We start from the raw sequence: 7,034 nt of genomic DNA, 5'->3' as shown, positions 1-7,034 counted from the left end.
TACGAGGTATAACACCATGTGTCTCACTTGCTTGCCTTCTTGATGTTCCTTTTATGCCTACCTTCCAATGGATTTAAGGTGAGCGCGATGCAACTCACCCATATCAACTCAGTGAATCGTTAAATTTCATTTGCCTCACCAAACAACTCAAGTTGTTAGCCTTGAGTTCTGATTCGATTGGCGCATTGTTGACGCCTTTGGCGACTCGCAGATAGAGATTTGCGAGCTTTAACTTCCATTTTGCTCAATTTTTTATTCTTTTTAGCTCTTTTCTTCAGTGTTTAGGTTATGAATGATCCTTAACTCCTTACATCTACAAACAATCACTTTAGAGTCATTTTGGTCATAACGAAGGCAAAGAGGATACTAACTTCTTGCTTTTTGAGCTATAAATGAGTCCAAATTCTCGACTCATCAACACCCCCAACTTAAAATTTTTCTTTTCCTCAAGTAAATCAAGAAGCCAATCAGCTCGAAACCAAAGACTACAAATAGTGCTCATTGAGACTCAACACAAGAAGTGCAAAAGAGGTTCAAGTTAGCATGCAATGTTCAACTGTGCACTCAAGGCTTCAAATGATGACTAATCAATTCCCAATGCGAGTTTATGCTTTCAAATGTTCGCTCCAAAGTGAAAATTTATGCCAGTGCTCATATTAGAATGCCCTCACATCAATGAAATGATTCCATTACACACTCTCAATATGTCAATTAGTGGTTATGGTATCGAAATCACACACTACTCTCACACTCAAAAGAACAAAAATATGCATAATTCTACCCATAGGATTGGCCATATTTTCTAATCAATCAAATATTCAAATCATGTAAGATCAAAAAGGACTTTTAAAAGTGTAAGGTATGATCATTTTGGTTTAGTGAGTTAGCTTCCTAGGAGCATGTATCAATTTCAAACATCTCCCTTCTTCCTTTCTTATTTTTGAAATCACGAATCACCCTTTATCATTCATGTCACTCTCGTATTTTTGCCTTATTCATTTGGTCTCCTCCCTTTTCATTACTCATTTGAAAACACTAAACACTTTGCCTCATTTATTTCTCTTTTTTTATATGGAGGGATTCCATTTCCTTTTTTTTTTATCATCCAAGGGTAATCTTTCACAAACTACTTTACCATCTTCCTTCTCAATCTTACCACACCCCCAACTTAGGCTTTTGCCCTAAATTGTCTATTCAACATATCACTACTAGAAATTAAGCCTACGTCAATAGTTTTTTAAGCAACGAATCTCAAATAGTTGCTATAGAAAGTCTATTGTAACAGTTTAAATCATCCCCAAAAGTCTTGGATACTTTGCTACAATTTAGCCATAAAACTATTACAACTATATTAAAAATGTTGCTATAAACTTATCTATAGCAACGGTTATGTAAACCGTTGAGATAAAGCCCTCTAAGGCAACACTCTGTAAATTAATTTATGTATAGGAGCAGTTATTTACTCCCTCCATAATTTCCCCCACTTATTTTTCGTAGCCCACAAATGAGATATTTGTATTCTTTTCTTTAATAAAAAAACACAACTTCAAACAAACCCAGAATGCACAAACCTATTCTCACTTCTCTCTTTAGACAAACTCAGTTTTCTCTTCATTGTTTTTAGAAAAATCCATCATTTTTGTTCTCTTTTTAGACAAAGCCATGTAGAAATCTTGCTGGAGAATGACTGGAGGATGAAAAAAAAATCATTTTGATATTGTATTTGAGATTCTAGTGATTTAGGTTTTGCTTCTCTGTGATTTTTGTCAAAGTGAGAAATCTTTGAGGTTTTCTTCTTTAATTTCTTCGTTTCTCTTTAATCTTTGAGGTGTATTTTATATATTTCTTTAGATAGATGATTTTGACCTAAATGGTTGTGGGTTTTTCATTTGAGTGTTGGTGTGGGTCAAAAGTTTTATTGCTGAAATTGTTGGATTTCCTATTGCCTGATATGGGTCTTAATTTTTGTTTAGCTTGACTTGTGTGACTAAATTTTTTTTGATATCTATGGTGAAATTTAGTTTCTCACTATATTTCTTGCGGTTGATGTTTGATTTTTGTTGCGTGAGCTAAATCTGTATGTGTCTAAATCTATTTTTAGCTATGGTGAATTTTGTTGCTACTGTCAGGGTTTAAATCTATTTCTTCTAATTGTAATTTCTTAATTCAGGGAACTCCGACAACCTACATTTTTGGCAAGGTCTTAGTCCCAAAAGGTTCTTCAAGTTTCTTATCTCCGTCAAACAGAGAACAAACTTCACCTTGCTTATCTCCATTTAAGGTATTTATCATGCTATATTAAAATTTTTACAGTTGCTTATCTCCATCAAACAGAGAACAGACTTCAGAATAGCCTATTTTGATTTGTGGTGAAATTTCCTTACATTTGTTGCCTCAGTTAACTCATGTTTTATATGTTCTGATTTAGGATAGGTATTGCATAATATTTGTGAAGTATATGTAGCTTTCTTGAAAATGATATAGGCTCTTTGATGTAGAATTATAGTAAAGGGAACAAAACATTATTTTCTTTATTCACTTTTATGTATTAATTTAAAGCATATATATTATATTTTTCTTCTTTTCACTAACAAGCATGAACTAATCCAATAGTTAATCTAGTGAAATACATTAGCAGTGATAGGATTTAACTGCTATTGAGAAGCAGATCATCCCATCTCCTAAATTTGAATCTTGTTAATCTTATTTATCTTCTTTTCACTAATAAGTCTTTCTTATATTTATTTTCAGTATTCACCATCTTTCTGCAATTCTTCTGAGGAAAGTTTCACTTCACTGTGGAGCTACAATGAATCAGGTTCTCTTCTCACTCTATCCCTCGGCTCTTTTAAACTTCCTTCAATATGCATATCATGCTTATGCTCTTTTTCTTGTGCCCTTAAAAATATACATAGGCAAATTGTCTTTCTTTTTTATAAAGTAAGATATATTAATAGCAACATCAAGAAACATTTGTGTGTTGTTCAAGTAGTGGTTCAGATAGATTTATGTGTGTTCTCGTATCAGTATTTGGATGGTATTACTTCATATATCTCCAATTGGTGGTTGCTTTTTCTTATTCTAGTGTAAACTGATCACATTTTCCTTCAGTGACAGTTGGAAATAACAATTCAGAATATATATATCACCTCTAATTTAGCACTTTCAAAGGCCAAGCTTTACGTTAAAGTTTACTTAGTTATTATTCGGCAAATTCAATTGCATCAGCTGGTCGATTTCCTTTCTTGGTTTCAACTTCCCAATTCTCTAATTGCTTGGCTTATGGGTGAGTAAGAAAGATCAAACATCTATCATCAGTTCATAGTAGTAAATTAAATTAGTAATTGGTGTAGAAACATGAACTTCACACAACTGAGGATGAAATGTATACCTTAGTGCTTAAAATTCAAAAGACTACTACATTATCAAAAAAATATTGCAGACAAATGGAGATACCGAAAAAGTACTTACCATATTCATGCTATGGTAAAAAATAACTTATACCGTCTCTGCAACACATATAATTAACTATACTTACTCCTTGAGTAGGATGTCCTTGAGCACAAAGATTTTATTAGCTCCCATACCACCACCCATATATAGGAGGACTGGGCTTCTATCTTTGTGAGCCATTGGAACCATCATATCAGTACACACTACATCATCTGCTAAAACTAGCCATATTGCTTTCCTATTGTAAATACTCTTGCAACCTTATTCATCGTCACTCATTCAAATCTTTGTTATTTTTTATTTTAATCACGTGTATATATATACATATATATACACATATATATGTATATATATACACGTGATTAAAATAAAAAATAACAAAGATTTGAATGAGTGACGATGAATCAGAAGGTAGCAAGAGTATTTATATGTATATATATGTATGTATGTATATATGTATATGTATATAATTATTGTAATACGTAGCTAGTGGCAGCAAACGACAATATTTTTCATCTTCTACTGTTGGCTCTGCATGGTCAACACTCAAAATCTTCTCAAGTGGCCTTCCTTTTATACATATTGCATGAATTTATCTAATTCATAGATTGTCTTGATTGTGATCAAGTCCCGAAACATCTTTGTTACTATTGCTATACTCCATAACTTGATATCAAATAGATGTACTCCACTAGCTATTTTTGATAGACATATTGTGCCCCATGAAACCAATGCTCTTTAAGTGACTTTAGAGGTGATTGGAGTTGCTTGGAGAAGGCATAAACATAATTTGAAGAATTTTGTTACAAACCATATGCCAATGATGAAGTTTGAATGGCAAAAAGGCCTTCTTATATGCTAGAATGTCAACTTAAGGAACTCCTCAAATATTGAAACTCTCATAAACATAAGGTACATTTAATTTCGGAATCTCAATTTCTTTTCTCTATTGCGATATGGCTTTTGTATCTTAATTTTTCTCTCTTCTTTACTGTGATATCGCTGTTGCTTCCAGTTTTTTTTCTTCTTCATTTTATTCTCTTATGTTCTCTTCTTCTACTACTGCTTACAATCCAACAAAATGGAAAAGAGTTCTCACCATTCTTTTTGTTAACTAGGAGAACTGTTAGAAGAAACAGGAGAACTGTTAGAAGAATACTATACAAACATGAATCTTTTCTTTCTCTATTTAGAAAATGAGCATGCCATCTTTGAGAAAAAAATGGAAAGTTTCCTGCCATCAAAAGAAAGGAAATTCTCTCTGATTTTTTATATTAGAAATGGCCCCTGCTGTTGCATTGTATATTATTAGATTTGATGTTTATGGGTATACTTGTATCATGACTGGATGTTCTGCTAACTCCTTGAGACTTGTATTCTTGTTACAAATGTTAGATTGTTGAGCACGGGCTTTTTCAGCCTTGTTGTTAGCTATTTACTCTTATGGTGGCCTTGTTGGCCGTTTGGTTAGTTGAGTATTTTCTAGGATCGACCTTGTTGGTTGTGAGTTAATTACTTGCTGATAAGTATTTAGCAGTTTTGATTGCTCATAATTATTTTGCATTTAATGTGTCTAGCATGTTGAAAAGGAACCAAAAGAAACCATATTCTTTTTTCTTTCTTCCTCTTGCAACCAGATTCAATAAGCTCTCTCTCTATATATGATCTAACTGTTGTTAGACCAAAAGAAGAATTTAGTGCTCATATTGATTTATTTAGTATTTTCATTAATTGTAGGTGATGAAATCGGAAGGGACGAAAGCAGTACAGAAGACTTGACGTAGGACCTGGATCGGGTTGATGTTAACTTTACCTACGTTCTAGAATCTTTTAATTTTGAGAATTAAAAACTGTGGTGTGTTTCACCTTTTTTGAATGGTCAAAAAATATGTATATTTTACTTTTATCAATATTACCTAATCAGGATCTTGGATAGTAATTTTGGTAATGAATAGTTTCTGTTTTGGTGATCGATTTATGTGTATTTTATGTTGGATAAAATTATTGCTTTCAGTAATACTTATATATCTGTTGCAATAGGCTAATATTATTCGTTGCAGTAGCCTAATATTGTTCGTTGCAAAAGCTTAATAATAATTATTGCACTAGGCAAAGAACTGCAACATTACTGTAGCAACAATCATATTAGCTTAGAATTGTCTCATTAACCGTCGCAATAGAATAAAAATAATAGTAGCATAAAATTTATTGCAACGGTTCATAACCATCCCACTACAATCGTATTAGTTTAGAACTATTGCACTAACATAAAAATTGTTGCAATAGCATAAAAATAATTGTAGCATAAAATGCTATTGCAATGGTTCATAACCTTCCCACCAAAAGGTTAACCGACAATAATTAATTAATGAGGAAACCATCGCATTAGGGATATCTAATGCAATGATTTTATAAACCATTAGAGTAGACCGTAGCAATAGATTTATTGCTACGTGATCTGTTGTAGCGGTTGCTTTAACCGTGGCCATAGCGCTACTGCAACTGAAGTATGGCCTATTGCAAAGGTAGTTGAAATATTGTAGTAGGTCAAATTTCTTGTAGTGTATCCAATTCTCCAAGGAGTTTATAGATAGGTAGCATAAAGGGATTTCAAAGGTTGACTCAGCAGTTGAGGTATGAGTTTCATTCAAGGAAAAAGTTAGGCTCAAATGGTTCCAAGTTGGGTTCACACGTTCACAAAGGAATCACAAGAGATTAAGGCTATTTCGGGCTCACTCATCGAAATTTTGCCTAAGATCATTTCTCTCAATCACCGATCACAACCAACTGGACTAACGGGACAAGTTTTATGTGTCCTCATGCATGTCTTCCAAATGGACTCAAAGTCAGCATAATGTCCCTCAACTTTTTCACGCTACTCAACTCGAGCGATGAGAGTGTCTATCTTTTCATCTATCTATGTTAATGTGGCTCACTGTCCTCAATTAAAGTGAATATCATAGAGGGAAAATAAGTCTCTAATCTCGATGCTCTTACATTAGTTGAATGGGTTAAATTGCCCATTTTATATATCATGGACTGTATCAATGGAAACCGAGGTGTAGTACCAGCATGAAGATCTATGGAATAAGAAGGGGTAGATGATAAACCCGGCATATTAGAAATAGTAGGCATAGTGCCAGCCTCTAAAGACTCTGTATCAACAATTAGTGTAGTCTCAACCGGTGGAGGCCTCCTCATAGCCTCAACATCACATAAGTAATCTGCCTCAATCTGGCAGATGTCACTAGACGATGCAGGTGCCTCCCTCACATCAGTACACTCAATAAATGGTACCTCTGTGCGCTTACACAAATCAGTAATCATGATAGGGAATGACAGCGAGGTCTGCAGCTGTCGAACCCTCAAGAAGATCTATAGAACAATGATTGCAACTAGGTTTAGACCCCCCTAACAATGATACTTCCCAACAACACAGCTTTGGGATGTCACAAAATAGACTCATTCTTAATAGGCATTAATGTACTACCGATGAAGCCAAACCATTACGGAGCAGCCACATTGACATCTTTTTTCTTGATCATAGCTCCTATCTCAATCCATAGAGGAATAACATTAGA

At 33.8% G+C, this 7,034-nt stretch overlaps 1 long non-coding RNA gene across 2 annotated transcripts; it reads left to right on the top strand.

Moving 5' to 3' along the window:
• Window positions 1–1,333: 1,333 nt before the first annotated feature.
• On the top strand, window positions 1,334–5,427 carry LOC129889123 (uncharacterized). 2 transcript variants are annotated; one of them, XR_008766803.1, is made up of 5 exons: window positions 1,334–1,787; window positions 2,171–2,281; window positions 2,752–2,818; window positions 4,206–4,365; window positions 5,191–5,427. It is a non-coding gene; the product is annotated as an uncharacterized LOC129889123 (long non-coding RNA). The 2 variants fall into 2 exon arrangements; XR_008766802.1 differs by lacking the exon at window positions 4,206–4,365 and having other exon boundaries at window positions 1,361–1,787.
• The last annotated feature ends 1,607 nt before the right edge of the window (window positions 5,428–7,034 follow it).

The sequence above is a fragment of the Solanum dulcamara genome, chromosome 5 (assembly GCF_947179165.1).
Source record: "Solanum dulcamara chromosome 5, daSolDulc1.2, whole genome shotgun sequence".
Taxonomy (NCBI): Eukaryota; Viridiplantae; Streptophyta; class Magnoliopsida; order Solanales; family Solanaceae; genus Solanum; species Solanum dulcamara.
Note: the sequence above shows the minus strand (reverse complement) of the source record. Positions and strands in the feature narration are given on the sequence as shown.